The sequence below is a fragment of the Aedes aegypti genome, chromosome 1, assembly GCF_002204515.2.
Source record: "Aedes aegypti strain LVP_AGWG chromosome 1, AaegL5.0 Primary Assembly, whole genome shotgun sequence".
NCBI lineage: Eukaryota > Metazoa > Arthropoda > Insecta > Diptera > Culicidae > Aedes > Aedes aegypti.
Genome location: NC_035107.1, coordinates 167704583 through 167724733, shown reverse-complemented (window position 1 = coordinate 167724733; position 20151 = coordinate 167704583). Strand labels below are relative to the sequence as shown.

The 20151-nt window shown below is 37.7% G+C and overlaps 2 long non-coding RNA genes across 2 annotated transcripts; one reads left to right on the top strand and one right to left on the bottom strand.

Moving 5' to 3' along the window:
• The first annotated feature begins 9362 nt into the window (after window positions 1-9362).
• LOC110674547 lies at window positions 9363-9743 on the top strand. Its single transcript, XR_002498973.1, has 2 exons — window positions 9363-9483; window positions 9555-9743. It is a non-coding gene; the product is annotated as an uncharacterized LOC110674547 (long non-coding RNA).
• Window positions 9744-11183: 1440 nt separating this feature from the next.
• Window positions 11184-19755, bottom strand: LOC110679142. The gene is made up of 2 exons (XR_002502251.1): window positions 18791-19755; window positions 11184-13380 (listed from the first exon to the last, which is right to left on the bottom strand). It is a non-coding gene; the product is annotated as an uncharacterized LOC110679142 (long non-coding RNA).
• Between the last annotated feature and the right edge of the window lie 396 nt (window positions 19756-20151).

Here is a 20151-nt window from a genome sequence, read left to right as displayed (position 1 = left end):
CCCCTGAAATAAAGGTGCAGCTGCACATACTTTGGTAAATTTCTCATTTTCATTAATTTAATTTGTACCATATATTCACTATATTCTTCTCAAGTACTTTATATTTGTGTAGTGCATACATATCATTTGAGTCACATTCAAAGTATGTGCAAGCTTTGCACCCTCTCAGAGCATATTGTGTTCGCAAAGATGGCGTTCGAAAATTGACTGGTTTCTCTTGTTTTGTGATTGTGTCGTCGGTAATAATTCAAGTTAATTTAGTGGTATTTCAGCCAAATATCACTATCTGAACACTACTCCGACATCTATTGATGGCTGTGTAGATGCGTAAGATGAATTTCATCAGTAATCCGATTTCTGGAGGGACAAACATCCAGCAATGATGTTGGATTATGTGATACAACCAAAACGAGTAACGACAGGAATTTATGGAAAATACATCACTTACATCATTGAAATAAGTATAGGAAGTTGATCACGAGATTCGAAATATCTATGATTTAAAAAACAAACCATGAATGTGTATTTTCTATCCTAAAATAACAGAATATTATCCCTTGAATTGATATGCATCAGCAATACATTTGTTAAAAGTAATCAATGAAAGGTATGTGTCCGGTTTATGGATTAGATGTGAAGTCATCATACTTTGAATGGAATGACGGATTGGAGATAGTTCATTGATTTAACGCATACATTACATTTGCAAACCCCCATTGCAAAAATCCATGTAGGTCGGCACATATATCCAATGAGGAGTTTATCTTGAGTGTAGCTAAAGCTGGAAGGATACGCTGGGCAGGGCATGTTGCAAGAATGCCGGACAACAACCCTGTAAAGATGGTGTTCGCCACGAATCCGGTCGGAACAAGAAGGCGTGGGGCGCAGCGAGCTAGGTGGATGGACCAGGTACACCAGGACCTGGAGAGCGTGGGTCACAGTCGAGGATGGAGAGAAGCGGCCATGAACCGAGGGAATTGGCGAAATATTGTTGGCGAGGCTTTATCAAGATAATTGATGTAAAGCCAAATAAGTAAGTAAGTAGCATGGTCGAGTTGCGAGCGTGCTCTTAACAGCTGACCGTATAGGCTTAAGAGAGTGAGAGCGTGAGTGACGCACTTATGCGAATGTCCAATTGAAGTAGTAGAATGTAAGGTAGCTATAAGTATATGGAAAAATAAACAAAAGGCAATCAGTTTTGATCAACCGCGAAGTTGCGTGACTTATGCATGTCAATTAATCCGAACCATCCACGCGACTCGCTGATGGCGACCGTCCTAAGTGAACCTGTGAATTCGCACTTAATCAAAAAGCGCCGCGAGGATTGAGAAGAGACAGTTACTTAAAGTGAACAAGTGCAATTAGTGATCAGTGCAGAAACGAACCATAAAGCACTGTTGGGAAGAATGTCGAAATTAATCGCGATTTCCATAGCAATTGTAATTATTACAACAGTGATTGTCGTGAAAATTTTAAAAGAAGAATTTGACAGCTGGTGTGAAACTATGAAGCAAGCAAAATACATCACCCTTACAAACTAAGCGAAAGTGAACTAAAAGTACAAAAATGGGTGCAACCGAGTCGAAAGAAGAAAATATCATTGTGGCTCAGCAAGCCCAACAAGTTGCTCCTGCTGTAACAAAAAACAGTTTAGAATCGAATGATATTGTCGCAGCATGTTTTGTACTGGCTATCTTAGCCACAAGCGCATATTTCGTGTGGCGTTGTTTTAAAAGAGAAATTGATTTGCGCATAGCGAAAAGTAACAAGAGTTCGCGTGTTACAAATGTATGAACAAGAACAATGTGATGTGACTAATGATTAGTGAACAATAACATTGAAAAAGCAACGTGTCACGAAGAAGATCCATCGCAGTTCCAGCATGAACCAGCACAGTGGTTCCAGCAATAACCAATCAACAAATCGTCAAAATGAAGGTCATCGCCGCATTCGTCCTCTTCATCGCCGTCGTCGGAGCCCTGGCAGCAGAGGAATACAGAGCACCATAACGCACCATAAAGATAATTGATATGTGATCGGTATGTACAACCAAAAACAAGTAGATGAACTATTATCAAATCTCCAGTAAGAGCTAAAAACCCTAAGAAAATCCCCAAACAGGAAGTATTTAAAAACGACCCTGTTAGATAAACTTAGGAAAGCAAAAGAATTATACAAAAATATTCTATATATCTTAGAAGACTATGATCAATATCATCAAAAAGCATTATTAAGAGATGCTCGTTCTTTATTTAGTGAAATAAAAATATTCATTGATATCAGATTAGACTATGGTAAGCATTTGATTAAATTTAAAGCACTTGCGAATATAATAATTGCATTTTTTAAACTTCGAAAAAAACATATACAAACAAACATGTTCGATTATAAAACGGCTACTTCTTTGGTACAACTATACGATGGTTCAGTTGCGGGGTTAGATGCATTTATAGATGCATCCAATCTTTTATCGGAAATTATTCAAGCTGGTGAGGAAGAAATAGCCGCAAAATTCCTCAGAACTAGACTTACAGGAAAGGCTCGTATTGGATTGCCAAATGAAGCTATAACAATACCTCTAATAATCCAAGATGTTAAAAACAGGTGTCAAGATAAAACAACGCCTGAGAGTATCATAGCAAAACTTAAGGCGATAAAATCGAAACAATCGAATCAAAAATTTTGCGACGAAGTTGAAAATCTTACTATTCAACTGAAAAACGTATACATCGAAAATAAAATTCCAACAGATGTCGCTTCAAAAATGTCTACGAAAGTTGGCGTAGATGCCCTAATAAATGGAGTTGGCAACCCAGAAGTAAAACTGATACTTAAAGCGGGCACATTTACGGATCTCAAGGATGCGATCCAGAAAGTGAATGAAAATATTCCAGAAACTGATAATTCTGCACAACTACTTACATTCAACAGAAACCGTAATGACATACGAAAGTACAATAATTACCAAAACCGTTATCATCAGAATAACAGCAACAAACAATATGAGAATCGTAATAACCATGGGCATTTCAATTATCGTAATTTAAACGGTAACAATAACTATTCTATTAGGAATAACACAAACAATTTGCAGAATCGTCCACAGCCGCGATACTTTAACGGTTATCGACGAAATAATAACCGGAACAATAATGCTAGAAATGTCTACGTGGCCGGTGTTGACACCGTTCCAAACCTGAATACCGAACCAGAAGGGCTAATGCAACCTTTCGGAAACGTTCAACAAAGAAATTCAAATCGAGATTTTTTAGGTCAAGTGGATCAGCTGCCCCATTCAACAACTCGAGGTCCATTTATACCATAAATCTAAAGGCAGCGAATTATGTCAATCTTTATTTAGAGGATAATCGTAGATGTTCTTTCATAGTTGACAGTGGTGCGGATATTTCAATAATTAAATTAAATAGAGTATCGCCTCAACAAATAGTCAATAAAAATAAACGATTTCAAATTAAAGGTATTACGCAAGGAATTCAGGAGTCCTTAGATGAAACGATAGAAACTTTACATTTTGAGAACGAAATAACATTATGTCACAATTTTCAAATCGTCGATGCACAATTTCCTATTCACACCGACGGTATATTAGGTCGTGATTTTCTAACTAAATTTAAGTGCAATATAGATTATGACCATTGGTTATTAACGTTCAGAAATTTTGATCAAGAAGTTTCAATACCAATTGAAGACACTTACCAGAATAGCATATGCATTCCAGCACGATGTGAAGTAGTGCGAAAAATTCCAAATTTAAATGTTTCAAAAGATTGTTTGATAATATCTCAAGAGATACAACTAGGTGTCTTTTGTGGTAATACCATTGTATCAAGCCAAAGTCACTTAGTAAAATTCATTAACACTACTGGTTCATCTGTCGTAATTTCAGATTTTATTCCAAAAATTGAAAGTTTAGATAACTACGAATTGGCTGAAAATACACGTTGTAGTAAAACCCAAACGCAAAGAGTACAAAAAATTTTTGAATCAACTGGAGTTGATGAGTTTGCTCCATACATCAAAAATCCCCTTAAGAATTTGATAGAAAAATACGAAGACGTTTTTTCGCTCCCAGACGAAAAACTAACAACAAATAATTTTTACACCCAAAACATAGAGCTGACAGATCACAAAGCGGTTTACATTCCAAATTATAAAATTATTCATGCACAAAAGGATGAAATCAACCGGCATGTAAACAAAATGCTAGAAGATGATATAATCGAACCCTCAATTTCACCATTTAATTCGCCAATATTATTGGTTCCAAAAAAATCTAATAATAATGAAAAAAAAATGGAGGTTGGTAGTTGACTTTCGTCAGCTCAACAAAAAGGTAATTGCGGATAAATTCCCTTTACCACGTATTGATGTTATTTTGGATGAATTGGGTCGTGCTAAATATTTTAGTACATTAGATTTGATGGCCGGATTCCATCAAATCCCTCTTGACGAAACATCGAAAAAATATACAGCGTTTTCCTCGCCATCCGGACATTTTAATTTCAAGAGATTGCCATTTGGGCTTAATGTTAGTCCAAATAGCTTTCAACGAATGATGAGCATAGCAATGGCTGGATTAAATCCAGAATGTGCTTTTGTTTACATAGACGATATTGTTGTTATTGGCTGCTCTGTCAAACATCATCTGAATAATTTAGCAATAGTTTTCGAAAGATTGAGATATTATAATCTTAAACTGAACCCTATGAAATGCAAATTTTTTAAGACCCAAGTTACGTATTTAGGCCATAAAATAACTGATTGTGGAATTTTGCCCGATGACTCCAAATATAAAGTTATACGTGAATATCCAGTACCTACGAATGCAGACGAAGTACGTCGCTTTGTAGCTTTCTGTAATTATTACAGAAAATTTATTCCTAATTTTGCGGAAATTACCAAACCACTCAATGATTTGTTAAAAAAGGGAGTTAGCTTTAAATGGACAATTCGTCATCAAGAACGATTCGATGAACTAAAAAGTTGTTTACTTACTCCACAAATTCTAAGCTATCCAGACTTTTCAAAAGAATTCATTTTGACAACAGATGCTTCAAATATTGCATGCGGAGCTGTGTTGTCTCAAAATCATGCAAATGGCGATTTACCTATTGCATTCGCCAGCAGAGCATTCACCAAAGGAGAGAAGAATAAACCAGTACCGTAAATTCGGGTGAAATTGATCAGTAGGGTGAAATTGATCACCGTGTCACACGATTTTATTTCCCTTTAATAGAGCATAGAAATCAATCCAACCTATGTTAATGAACGTTGTTTGTCTTAACTATTGTCGAATTACATGTTGTGAAGCTTTTTGTGTTAAGGAATGTTTATTTCTATGAAAATAATAGAAAATTCCAAAATCGTGTTCTGTGTGGTATTGTCAGACATCAATAAACTTATAGTTTTTAACAAGGATTTGGACATGGTGTCAACCTGAAAATTTGTAAGGATGCTTGAAATATATCCCCAAAATGAATTTTATCATCAGAATTCGTACCAATTTGTTCATTTTGTTGTAATAATTGAATTGTTTATAAATATCAGAAGATTCCTTTGGAAATTGCCTACATTTAGGCGTTTTCTGCGATATTGCTGAAAATTATTTTTTTATTATTTCCATAAATTTTGCATTGTTAAGAATTTAGCAAGCATATTTGGATTCAGGAGGCCCAAATTAAATAAGTAAAGTTGTTTTCCAAACTAACAATAATTGTTTTGACAGGTGATCAATTTCACCCCGAAATGGAATTCCTTGATTTTTTATTTTAGAGACGATTTTCAGCACTAAAATCACAACTGTATGAAAATTTGTGTACATAAACCAATAAGGCTCACCGTCGTACTTGTTTTCCTGCATTAAGTTGTTTGGAATAGGCAACATCATAGAAAACAGACATGGAAAACAGTGAAAAGTGATCAATTTCACCCGAAATTACGGTAATTGAGAAAGAGTTGACTGCAATACACTGGGCAATCAACTATTTCAAGTCATATCTGTACGGACGAAGGTTCAAAGTTCGAACTGACCATAGACCCCTAGTCTATTTATTTGGCATGCGAAATCCAACTTCAAAGTTTACCAAAATGCGTCTTGAACTAGAAGAGTTTGATTTCGATATTGAATTTATTCCAGGTAAAGATAATGTATGTGCTGATGCATTGTCGAGAATACCACATAATTCAGAAGATTTGAAAACATTAAGTATCCTAAAAGTGAACACAAGATCGATGACTCGATCTTTACAAACTAGTAAACAATCCAAGGATGTGTCGAAACCACTGAACAAGATTGATCACCTTGCAATTTGGGAAATCGACAGCTCTTCGGAAGTAAGAAAACTTCTTAAAGTTAGTTGCGAAGTGCACCGCAACAAACTTTCCTTGAAACTTTTAAATCATAACTATCGGAAAATGTTAGGACAAATTATTGTCCCCGTATTAAACAACAGTGGAAGTCAAGCATTAGAGTTTGCATTTCTACAATTATCAACACTCATGAGTAAATACAACAGAAACATGCTAGCAATTTCAAAGGAGGATAACATGTTCAAGAACATGTCGATTGAAACATTTAAGGAAATCACAAATATTGCCATATCCAATTGGGTCCTAAAATTTTTAATGAAATCTTGTTTTTATTCAATAACACGAAAAAGCATGTTACTGTAACTACTTAAGCATTTTTTCCCGCTCAAATAATGGCTATATCATGTTTAAACTTTAATTTAAAAATTTGTTCCATAAATGAACCTTGACACTTGTGATCATGTTTGACGTTCGCTTAGTCGACAAAAACACCACAGGGGTTTAGTTCGACCACTGGGGTTGTTCCTATCTGACATTTCGTAAGGGACACGGAAAACAAAATACACCCAAAATTTGAGTTTAAGCCAAAGGATGTGACAAAATCTAAAAAAATGTTTTTTGGGCTTAAACCAACGGAAAACATTAGAAAATTGAGTAAACATGCGTTTTTGGCCTAAACTTGAGCGTTTGGCACTAAAATTGGGACAGGGCTTTAGGACCCTATTATCAAATTATCCTTTTTACACCTCCACGAATATTGAAGAATATTAAAGAAATTCAGGATATCCTCAAACAATTTCATATAATACCCACCGGTGGACATGTAGGTAGACATAGATTATACCTGAAGGTAAGATAATATTTCGTGTGGAAAAACATGAAAAATGACATAAAAAAATTTTGTCGGAAAATGTGTCCAATGTAAAATAAATAAGGTCTATAGACACACAAAGGAAGCAGAAGTAATTACTACGACTCCTTCCAAACCGTTTGAAGTTATCTCCGCAGAAACTGTGGGACCACTTACAAAAACGAACAACGGGAATAGATTTATACTAACATTGCAATGTAACTTATCGAAATACGTGATATTGATCCCTGTACCAACAAAAGAAGCAAACGTTTTAGCTAAAGCAATTGTTGATAACTTCATCTTAACTTTTGGATCATTTCTTCAACTTCGAACAGACCAAGGGTCTGAATACAATAACGAAGTAATTGAAAAAATATGTAAACATTTAGAAATCAAGCATACATTATCAACTGCCTATCACCCACAATCTATAGGAGCGTTAGAGAGAAATCACAGATGTTTAAATGAATATCTGAGATCATTCACTAACGCTCACCAAACAGATTGGGACGATTGGGTTAAATATTACGAATTTACCTTTAATACGACTCCACACACTGAACATGGTTATACCCCATTTGAGCTTGTTTTTGGCCAAAAGGCTAAATTACCACAAAATATTCAACATGATGTACACAAATTTGAGCCAATTTATAATATCGAACAATATCATAACGAACTTAAATTCAAATTGCAGTATACCAACCAAATTGCAAGAAAAAATCTCATTCAAAATAAAGAAAAGAGACAAATGAAAAATAATGAAGAAACTAATCCAATCAACATTTGCCCTGGAGATAGTGTATATCTTTCTAACCATAACAGAAAAAAACTAGATCCTTTCTATCTAGGACCGTATATTGTTCATAAAAATGAAGATCCAAACTGTGTTATAATTCACCCTCAATCTAAAAAACAATCTACAGTTCATAAAAATAGGTTAATCAAAATGTAAAATAAAGCAAAAGAAAAATATGGTTTATTATTGTTAATCGTTAATTGTTGTTAATTATTAACTCGTTAATCAGAATGGTGATACCATTCTTCTTTTTAAAAGGAGGAGGTGTGGTGACCTTTTCTACATGACCTACATAGCTTTCCATTTCTATACATTTCCTACATTCCAACCGAAAGTAAAGCATAACACCAAACATACCAGTAGCAACCTTAAAGCGCTGAGTAGCAAACATTCAAACTTCCTTATTCATGCCACACCAGAACCAGGTCATTAGTATAATAAAACATAGGCATGGTCGAGTTGCGAGCGTGCTCTTAACAGCTGACGAGCTGACCGTATACACTGTAAACTCGGCAGTACCCATTAAAGTATAAAAAATGCCCACTTTTTGCTGATATATGGAGCTGTCAAAATGATGGGTAATTTTCAATTTTGAATAAAGGGTATTATTTGCCCATTTTATAGTTCCGAGGGTTTACTCTTTAATGGGTGAAAATTTACTTCAACTTGTAGGTACATACAACCAACAGTTGGAGCAAAATTTTTAGACAGATGGAACAAGAAGTTTAAAATGTAGGTAAGAAAAATAAAATGTGTTTACTATCCTATAAATAGACTAATAAAATATACATTATGTTTTAAATGCAGGATATACACCACAAGATCAAATCGGAACTTGCAATGTTCTCCATCGGCGGGTCGAACATATTAGGCATATTAATATCACGATGTTCCGGGCGACGTATCCATCATGAGCTGGATAACATCTTATCACGATTCTGCATTACCTAACATATGAAAAAATGATTAAATAAAGTTTATTAGTTCATCACTGAAGTCATTGATTAGTTTCAGCATCTTAAACTGTGCATGATTTAAAATCCGACAATAAAATGATTTTTGAAAACAAATTAAAGGGTGTATTTTACCCATTATCCATATCAATCCAATCCGAATAGTGGGTAAAATTTACTCCTTAAACTGACGTACAAGCCGTTTACTCTTTAATGAGTAAAGGCCCTTTACTCTTTTAATGAGTTAAACTAGTTTCTCTCAAAGAGGGTACTTTTTTACCCTTTAAAGGGTACTTTGGTCTTACAGTGTACACTGTAAACTCGGCAGTACCCATTAAAGTATAAAAAATGCCCACTTTTTGCTGATATATGGAGCTGTCAAAATGATGGGTAATTTTCAATTTTGAATAAAGGGTATTATTTGCCCATTTTATAGTTCCGAGGGTTTACTCTTTAATGGGTGAAAATTTACTTCAACTTGTAGGTACATACAACCAACAGTTGGAGCAAAATTTTTAGACAGATGGAACAAGAAGTTTAAAATGTAGGTAAGAAAAATAAAATGTGTTTACTATCCTATAAATAGACTAATAAAATATACATTATGTTTTAAATGCAGGATATACACCACAAGATCAAATCGGAACTTGCAATGTTCTCCATCGGCGGGTCGAACATATTAGGCATATGAATATCACGATGTTCCGGGCGACGTATCCATCATGAGCTGGATAACATCTTATCACGATTCTGCATTACCTAACATATGAAAAAATGATTAAATAAAGTTTATTAGTTCATCACTGAAGTCATTGATTAGTTTCAGCATCTTAAACTGTGCATGATTTAAAATCCGACAATAAAATGATTTTTGAAAACAAATTAAAGGGTGTATTTTACCCATTATCCATATCAATCCAATCCGAATAGTGGGTAAAATTTACTCCTTAAACTGACGTACAAGCCGTTTACTCTTTAATGAGTAAAGGCCCTTTACTCTTTTAATGAGTTAAACTAGTTTCTCTCAAAGAGGGTACTTTTTTACCCTTTAAAGGGTACTTTGGTCTTACAGTGTAGGCTTAAGAGAGTGAGAGCGTGAGTGACGCACTTATGCGAATGTCCAATTGAAGTAGTAGAATGTAAGGTAGCTATAAGTACAGTGGGGATTCGCTCGTTGGGGGTCCGCTACATGGAATGACTCGATGGTTGGATGTTCGCTGGTTGGAAAATATTTCAACTAAAAAGCACTCAAATGTCAACAGAAAATGTCAAACTTGTAGGTATCGGGTGTAGATTATTATGTTATTATGCGACTGAATGAAATGATTAGTACGAATGAATTAACGAGATTTAGGTGTATGAAATTAGAATAATTATTCATATTTAACAATAATAAAATTTGATGAGACAAACTTTAATGATTCATTTTGAATAAGCGTGTTGAATAGGAGAATATAAACAAACCATGCGAAAGCGCAGTACCTGCGGAGTCTCTAAAGTTTTGGAAAAAAGGAAACAAAAGAGAACGAGACTAAAAGCTTGCTCGAGTGGAAGAAAAAGCTTGTACGATGTGAAAAGTGGAAGGGGTGTTGAAGAAGAGAAAAGGATCAGTTTTGAGACTAATGTGATTGAGACCAGTTCGGTGCGCTTTTGGTTTTGGTTTGAGTGAGTGATTATTTGGAGATTCCGTGAAGTTCCGTGAAGGCTAGGCGGAAGTGTAAAATGGACAAATCCTACAATGGCATGGTCGGGGATACCAAAAACGCTCCCATTCGGAAGTAAGTACTGATATTTTGTTAAGACTCGGCCACGATATAAGAAAAAAAACCATTAGAAAATATCAATGGAAACAAAATGGCGATTTTTTTTAGGTGACCAACAGAGCTCAATATGGAGGACTAATTTAGTGTTGGATTGCAAGCAAAACTGAACTAGAAATAATCATGCAATGGGAAGCTTGCATATATTTTTAACAACCAGGTGCAGATAATGCAGATCGACTATTAGCATTTTTAATAGGTGAATATTTGAAGGCTATTTGATATTGTCTTCAAAATGGCGTCCATAACATATTTTTCCTACGTGAGGGGATATGTGCTGGAGATGTAATGACAAAATTGACGACAATTCAACTAAAATGTCTACGAGTACAGTTTTCAATCCAACTTATTGATAATTTAACTCGTATCCTTGGTTTAAGGCACAATGGTCGGGCTCCATATGAAAAAACTGGTCAAAACTACTAAAATGAATTTGAAAGTTTCAGTTTTTATTTGTTTTTAACATTATAAATTATATTCTTATGATCCTCTATAGAAATCATACTAAAATTTAAATTTCGTCGTTGAATTGGCTAAAAAATAAATAAAAGATGTGACATTGAAATAAATTGAAATTTTAAGATATTAGGATTAAAATAATTTCCTAATGCTATGCACCAGCACCATCTGAAAGCTTGTTTAATACTTTTATGGCACATCAGGATAAATAAAAAATATTTAATTGAAGTTTTTGTAATATTTTGATAAATTTCAACTTAAAAACAACTTATGTTGTTCTCATTTTAAATTGTACATACTTAAATGCATTTTTAGATCGCATTAAAAATGTCTTTTTCCTTTGCGCTGAAAATTGCTCTTCGAGAAAAATAGTATTGTACATATTTTCTGACAAAATATTTCAAAATAAATTCATATAAATATGTAGACAAACCAGTCACCGGCTGAAAGTCTCGATAATAGAAATAATAGTAATAAATTAAAAAAAAAATACCGTTTATCTACTCTTCATACATTTGTTGATAAACTTTCGAATACATAAGTATGCGACTCAAAAAGTTATGCAATATATGAACAGTCCCTTCTATAACACTGAGCAGCACATTAAGATTCAACATTTTTTAATAGAGACGAAAAACAGTTTTGGCCGAAGTTTTTTTTTTTTTTTCGACCATTGTGCAAGGTAAACCAGTGTGACTATTTGTTATCGAATTATTTATAGGAATGTACACGTTCCATAGTGGACGTTCGACCCGCTTGGGTCTAGGAAAAATCCATTCCTCGATCGGATTGGTGCGTTCCGTAGTGGACGTTCGACCCGGTTGGGTCTAGGAGAAATCCAATCCTTAATCGGATTGGTGCGTTCCGTAGTGGAAGTTTGACCCGGTTGGGTCTAGGAGAAATCCAATCCTCGATCGGATTGGTGCGTTCCGTAGTGAACGTTCGACCCGGTTGGGTCTAGGAGAAATCCAATCCTTGATCGGATTGGTGCGTTCCGTAGTGGACGTTCGACCCGGTTGGGTCTAGAAGAAATCCAATCCTTGATCGGATTGGTGCGTTCCGTAGTGGACGTTCGACCCGGTTGGGTCTAGGAGAAATCCAATCCTCGATCGGATTGGTGCGTTCCGTAGTGGACGTTCGACCCGGTTGGGTCTAGGAGAAATCCAATCCTTGATCGGATTGGTGCGTTCCGTAGTGGACGTTCGACCCGGTTGGGTCTAGGAGAAATCCAATCCTTGATCGGATTGGTGCGTTCCGTAGTGGACGTTCGACCCGGTTGGGTCTAGAAGAAATCCAATCCTTGATCGAATTGGTGCGTTCCGTAGTGGACGTTCGACCCGGTTGGGTCTAGGAGAAATCCAATCCTTGATCGGATTGGTGCGTTCCGTAGTGGACGTTCGACCCGGTTGGGTCTAGGAGAAATCCAATCCTCGATCGGATTGGTGCGTTCCGTAGTGGACGTTCGACCCGGTTGGGTCTAGGAGAAATCCAATCCTTGATCGGATTGGTGCGTTCCGTAGTGGTCGTTCGACCCGGTTGGGTCTAGGAGAAATCCAATCCTTGATCGGATTGGTGCGTTCCGTAGTGGACGTTCGACCCGGTTGGGTCTAGGAGAAATCCAATCCTCGATCGGATTGGTGCGTTCCGTAGTGGACGTTCGACCCGGTTGGGTCTAGGAGAAATCCAATCCTTGATCGGATTGGTGCGTTCCGTAGTGAACGTTCGACCCGGTTGGGTCTAGGAGAAATCCAATCCTTGATCGGATTGGTGCGTTCCGTAGTGGACGTTCGACCCGGTTGGGTCTAGAAGAAATCCAATCCTTGATCGAATTGGTGCGTTCCGTAGTGGACGTTCGACCCGGTTGGGTCTAGGAGAAATCCAATCCTCGATCGGATTGGTGCGTTCCGTAGTGAACGTTCGACCCGGTTGGGTCTAGGAGAAATCCAATCCTTGATCGGATTGGTGCGTTCCGTAGTGGACGTTCGACCCGGTTGGGTCTAGAAGAAATCCAATCCTTGATCGGATTGGTACGTTCCGTAGTGGACGTTCGACCCGGTTGGGTCTAGGAGAAATCCAATCCTCGATCGGATTGGTGCGTTCCGTAGTGGAAGTTCGACACGATTGACTTCAAGAGAAATCCCGATTTTGTTTAAAGGAAATTAGAGCCTAAAAAAAAACGTATAAGACATTGTTACATAAGACTAGAAATGATTCAATGCAATAGTAAAATAAGTCTTAACTTTCTCAATTTGACAGAAAAACGACCAGAGCCTCGACCAAGGATGCAGCGGAGTTGGCAAAAGAACTTGAGCAAGAAAAGAAGCTTAACAGTACTTTGCGATCCAAATTAAGAAAAGCCCAATCTGTCAACAAAAACTTGGAGCATTCTTTTTCAGAGGGCAGTTTTGTTCGATTGCATTCAACCATGCATGACGACAATATACCCAATGACCAAAATTCCGTCCTAATGACATCGATGAGTAACCTGTCATTCGCATCTCTCCAAGTTCCACAATGTAAGCCGTCTAACGAGGACGAAGACATCGATCGCAAAGAGTACGAGCAATGGAAAGATCTGTTGGAGGCTTCTATGCAGCTAGCAGGCGTGTCAGATGAATATACGAAGATGAACATATTCAAAATCAAGGCTGGAGCAAAGCTGTTGGACGTCCTCGAAGGAACGGTGTCAAGTATTGATTCACCAAATGAAAGGACTGCTCCATATTCAAACGCAATACATCGACTTGGCACGTTTTTTGGTTCTCGAGATTATTTGTTCATGCAACGACAAAAGCTACGATCACTAGGACAACGAGTGGGAGAAATGGACTCTAAATATGTTAAACGAGTAATTGCTGTGGCAAAACTATGCGATTTTGATAATGCTATTTTGGTGGAGCAAGTAGCAGACGCAGTTCAAGCACATGCTACAAATCGTCGAGTTCGTGAGATTGCTAGGAAAATTCTGCGCAAAGGAGGGCAGCTCGCTGAACTACTGGATAAAGTTCGTGCATTGGAGATGGATCAGAAGAATGAAGAAATGTATGCGAAGAATCATCCAGTTCCACACCAGGTGGCAGCAGTCGTTGCAAGTACAGAAAGGAAGGAAAGATTTGAAAATCGGTCTGGAGATCGGATGTACCGAAACAACGAACGACAAGGTGTAGTTGGTAGCTGGAGAGGCAACAGAGGCAGAGGATTTGCCCGTCGAGAGTATGTCAGAAGCGCTACTTCTCAGGAAGCTAGATGCTGGAGATGCTTGAGCAGTGTACACAGCGCTACGGAATGTTGGACCATCAACCAAACCTGTCATAATTGCCAACGAAAGGGACACGTTGCACGAGCTTGCCGTCGTATGGTATCAGCAAATCCCATGAAGCGGCGCATGAGCATCGATCACAAGGACGTAGGGTCATCGAAAAAGCTAGCTATCGTTAAACGTGACGAGAAGGAAGCAGTTGATGATGTTGGCGTAAGTCCACAATCTTCTGCATAGCTCATTGTGTGGATGATTTTTCGTTTAATTATCCAATTATTTTCGTAAATGACTGTTGAATTCACTTTGATTTGTTTTTTTTTTAATACTGAAATGATTCCTATATTTCAAAAGACATGTTTTGATTACTTCTATTCGTGTTTAACTAAATTCAAATAAAAAAAAAACACATGAATTCATTTAAATGTATGATATAGATATGATTATTACAAATCACAATTCTATAAATTCCAGGCCACATACAACCAGTACAAAATCAAAAAACCGCGAAATAATGAACACGACTATTTCTCGAATGAGGGTGCGACGTCGATCGAATACTCATATGATAAAGACAAAGGCGTAGTTGAAAAAGGAACTGCGTATATGGTTAGTTTCAAAATCACATGCTGTAATTGCGCTTTAAAAAAAAAAAATATATTTTCTATTTACCACGCATATTTTAGGAGACGACTGAATGTATATCAAGCGTGAGTGAGTCAGAGAATTTGAATAGAAATGGCGAAGTCGTGGGCAAAGTTGCAGGGACTCCAATCACATTCCTAATTGATTCAGGCGCAGATGTTAACACGATTGGCAGCGATACATTCGAAACATTAATGCGAGAATCATATGGTGAACTACTGTGCATAAAATATGGTACAGATAAGCCACTTAAAGCATACGCATCTTCAGGTAAGATTGATGTAGTCGCTACATTCGTGGCAGAACTGACAATATCCCAAGATCGACCCAGCTACATGGAAAAGTTTTATGTGATCAACAAAGCACGTGCGCTATTAGGCAGGGATACTGCAATTAGATACAGTGTACTGCAATTAGGTCTGCGTGTTCCGATCCAAACAGGACAGGGAAACTTTCCAGGAGAGATTAGTTCACTAAACGTATTCGAAAAGTTTCCAAAATTTAATGTCCCACCTGTCATCCTCAGATACGATGACACTATGCCGCCGTCGAGGAAGATTTTTACAAATATCCCTCCGGCCTTTAGAGCTGAGACAGAACGGCGCATTGACGAACTACTAAATTCAGGAATAATTGAACGCGTTACGGACTTAATGGATAAATCATATTGCTCATCCCTTTTGGTGGTGCCTAAGGGCAAAAATGATATTCGACTAGTGGTTGATCTCAGGGGGCCTAATCAGGCAATTATTAGAACACCGTTCAAGATGCCCACATTAGAATCCATTCTCTCCGATTTACCTGGTTGTAAATGGTTTTCGACGATAGACTTGAAGAGTGCCTTTTTCCATGTCGTTTTGGACGAAACTTCGCGCCACCTAACAAATTTCTTCGCGGGAAACGCAATGTACAGATTCCAAAGACTCCCATTTGGTTTGACAAACGCCCCAGACATATTTCAGGAGATTATGCAGACCATCGTTCTAGCAGGGTGCAAAGGAGTTCGAAACTATCTTGATGATATTCTTGTGTCCGGCAAGACAAAAGAAGAACATGACGAAAACCTAGACGAAGTGCTGCGAAGGCTCCGTGAGCATAACGTCTGCATAAACGACGAAAAATGTGTCTTTGGACAGCAGTCAGTGAAATTCATTGGATTCAAATTGGGTCATGATGGAGTTAGAGTGGAAGACGAGAAATTGAAGGCCATTCGAACTTTTCGCAGACCGGAAACACAGAATGAAATAAAAAGTTTCTTGGGTTTAATGAACTTTACTGAACGCTTCATACCTAATAGAGCTGACAAGACCATGAAGCTAAGAGAATTAGCTAAAGCGCAACATTTTTACTGGGGTCAAGAAGAGGAGGCAGAATTCTTGTACCTGAAAGAGGAAGCGCTGAAAACAATAGCGAAACTTGGATATTTTAGTGCTAATGATGATACGGAACTGTACGTGGATGCTTCTCCATTTGGATTAGGCGCAGTTCTTGCACAATACAACAAGGATGGTATTCCCAGAGTGATCGCTTGTGCGTCCAAGGCACTGACAGCATCAGAAATGCGATATCCTCAAACACAAAGAGAAGCCCTTGCGATGGTGTGGGGAATAGAACGATTCACGTTTTATCTGATGGGAAAAAGCTTTGTGGTACGTACCGATTCCGAAGCCAACGAGTTTATTTTTGGCAAAGGATATAAATCGAGCAAACGAGCTGTATCGCGAGCAGAATCGTGGGCTTTACGTCTACAAGCTTATGATTTCAAGGTTAAACGAATACCCGGACCTTTGAATGTAGCGGACGCCCTTTCACGACTCATATCGAAGGCGCAAATAGATGAGCCCTTCGAAGAAGATGATGACAAAAATCTGCTATATTCTTTGGAAGTCGGCACAATGAATATAACATGGCATGACATTGAGCTGGAATCCGAGAACGATGAAACCTTGGTTGCAGTACGTCATGCGATGAAGTCTGGCACTTGGCCAAGACATCTGGTGAGTTACGAGGCACAGCTGAAAGATCTACGAGTTTTGGACCCAATGCTTTTCAAAGAGGATAAGGTCGTTCTTCCTTTGAGTCTTCATGAAAAGGCCATCCAAGAGGTACACAAGGGACATATAGGATGCCCTGCTATGAAGAGGATTTTAAGAGAATACTTTTGGTGGCCAGGGATGAGTGGTGACGTCGAGAAGTTCGTGAGAGATTGCAACACATGCGTGGTGATTTCCAAAAGAAATCCACCAATCCCACTCTCCAGCCGTCAACTACCAGAAGGACCGTGGGAGATACTGCAGGTTGATTTTCTGATGGTTAGCGGTTGCGGATTTGGAGAGTTTATGGTATTGGTTGATACATACTCGAGATACCTAACGGTTGTTGAAATGAGGTCTACGGATGCGAGGAGTACCAATGAAGCGCTTCAAAAGGTTTTTCTCACGTGGGGTCTACCGCTTGTCATCCAAAGTGACAATGGACCACCATTCCAGAGTAATGAATTTGTTCAATTCTGGGAAAGAAAAGGCGTAAAGGTAATTTACAGTTGTAGTATATATATATGGGGAACATATATGCATATGTATAATTTAACTCTCGTTATTATTAGGTGAGAAAGTCCATCCCCCTGTCTCCACAGACAAACGGTGCTGTAGAGCGCCAAAATCAAGGGGTCATCAAGGCATTGTCAGCAGCCAAAGTCGAAGGTAAAAACTGGCGTGACGCACTTCAGGAATACGTACATGTGCATAACACGCTTAAGCCGCACGCTAGACTCGGTATCACTCCATTCGAGTTACTAGTAGGATGGCGGCACAGAGGTACATTTCCTGCACTCTGGGATCCTGCATCAGAAAATACCGTCGATCGAGACAATGTACGAGACATGGATGCAATGACAAAACTACAAAGCAAAAAGTATGCTGACAGTCGTAGAGGTGCAAAATACTCAAATATATCTGCTGGCGACATCGTATTGATGGCAATGCAAAAGAAAGGAAAAACAGATCCACAATTTTCCGATGAAAGATTCACCGTTCTATCACGAGATGGGGCTAAGGTAGTGGTTAGGAGCGATCGCGGAGTTCAATACACGCGTAGCGTCAATGACCTTAAGCCTGCTCCAATGCTCAGTGGTAACATCGGGGAACAGGAACATACTGCAGAAGGCCACTCAGTAATCGCTGCAGACCGTCCAGACGATGCAACGGATGTTGTCAAGAAAACAGCAGCACGGCCAGCTCGAAACGTGCGTAAGCCCGAAAGATTTAACGATATGTGTCTCTACTATATTTTTCAGTAAAACAGTAAGTAAATAACATTTCCGCGTAGGTCATGATAAATGAATAGCGGATTATTTCATTTTTCTAATACATTTTTTAAACCGTAAGTTTAAGAAAACAAGAGTAATAAATATGAAAGAAAACATGTCAGTCCACATAGTTTGATATAAACCATTCGACCTTTTTATAGAATATATTGAAATAGAAATTATTAGAGATGTGATTGAAAGTCACTTCGAAAAAAAATAACATAGAAAATGGTGTTCATAAAAAAAAACTGTTAACCTAAGATAGGAGAAGAATCTAGTATTAAAATAAGAAATTCAGCAGTCAGCATTTCGGCGAATTTTTTGTTGGTGATATTTCATTACTCTTATGAACTTCGGTTCATACTTACTACCAAGGCTGGTTCATTACACTGTGTCCAGCTGAACCCGCCTTGCTTACTGCAACCCTAAAATCTCCTCGACGTCCCATGGATGGCAGCACAACTGGATCCCAACCGCCCACGCATAACGAAGCCTGATTGGTTGCGGGAGACTGGTTGTTTTATGCGGATGATTATTTGCACGGATCTTAAATTGTCCTCTGGGTTTCGTCTTTCTGGTAGTTACGGAGTCTACTAGCTCTCGGTTGACTTTATTCTCCGCGGATTTTCGGAGATAACTTGGTTTTCCTTCTTTTATACCGGTATACCGCTTGAAAATGATGAAAACTGTATCACGATGATCCCGACACGTAGAAAAAATCAATCCAAAATCCTACTACGCATGCTATAATACTCCAAAATCCTACTATAATATGCATAATACGGGTGAGATATGTCAAATGAAAGGCCTTTTTTGATAATGGGTGGTGGGCGGCGGCGGCGAGCAATAAGCGCCGCCGAATACTTAAGGTCACACATGTCAGAATCCAAACATGGCCTCTGCAGAAATACTGAACGTATGAACACAGATATTATCTGCGGTATGAACGAAGTTGATATTTTTATTTTTAGTTCTAGCGCACAAAGCTAAAATAGGAATTAATTTAAATATCGTTTAATTATTTTGTCTTTGGTTCAATCTGTCATGTGTTTTCAACGTTTTGGTATACATCATTGAATTTGGATTTCAAGCTGTTTTATGGATTTCCATAGCTGTTAAATTGGGCATTTTTCTGCTATAATGGCTTATATGATTATGTCAGAATTAATAATGAATGAGCCCTACATGAAACTTCTTGTGTAATGAAATAGATATCAAAAAATATCAACAAATCAATTATTGTTCATTTTATCCCACCTAAACACCGCTCTATGGGCTGATTATTATCATATTGTGCTATCAGCATGCTGAATACGTTTATCAAATACATAAGATGTAAACACAACCAATTAAAAATAACTTGTCTGTTTGCTACACTGTTATGATGAAGTATTACACATTTAAAGAGTAGAAAAGGAGGTGGATGTAGGTATCGGGTGTAGATTATTATGTTATTATGCGACTGAATGAAATGATTAGTACGAATGAATTAACGAGATTTAGGTGTATGAAATTAGAATAATTATTCATATTTAACAATAATAAAATTTGATGAGACAAACTTTAATGATTCATTTTGAATAAGCGTGTTGAATAGGAGAATATAAACAAACCATGCGAAAGCGCAGTACCTGCGGAGTCTCTAAAGTTTTGGAAAAAAGGAAACAAAAGAGAACGAGACTAAAAGCTTGCTCGAGTGGAAGAAAAAGCTTGTACGATGTGAAAAGTG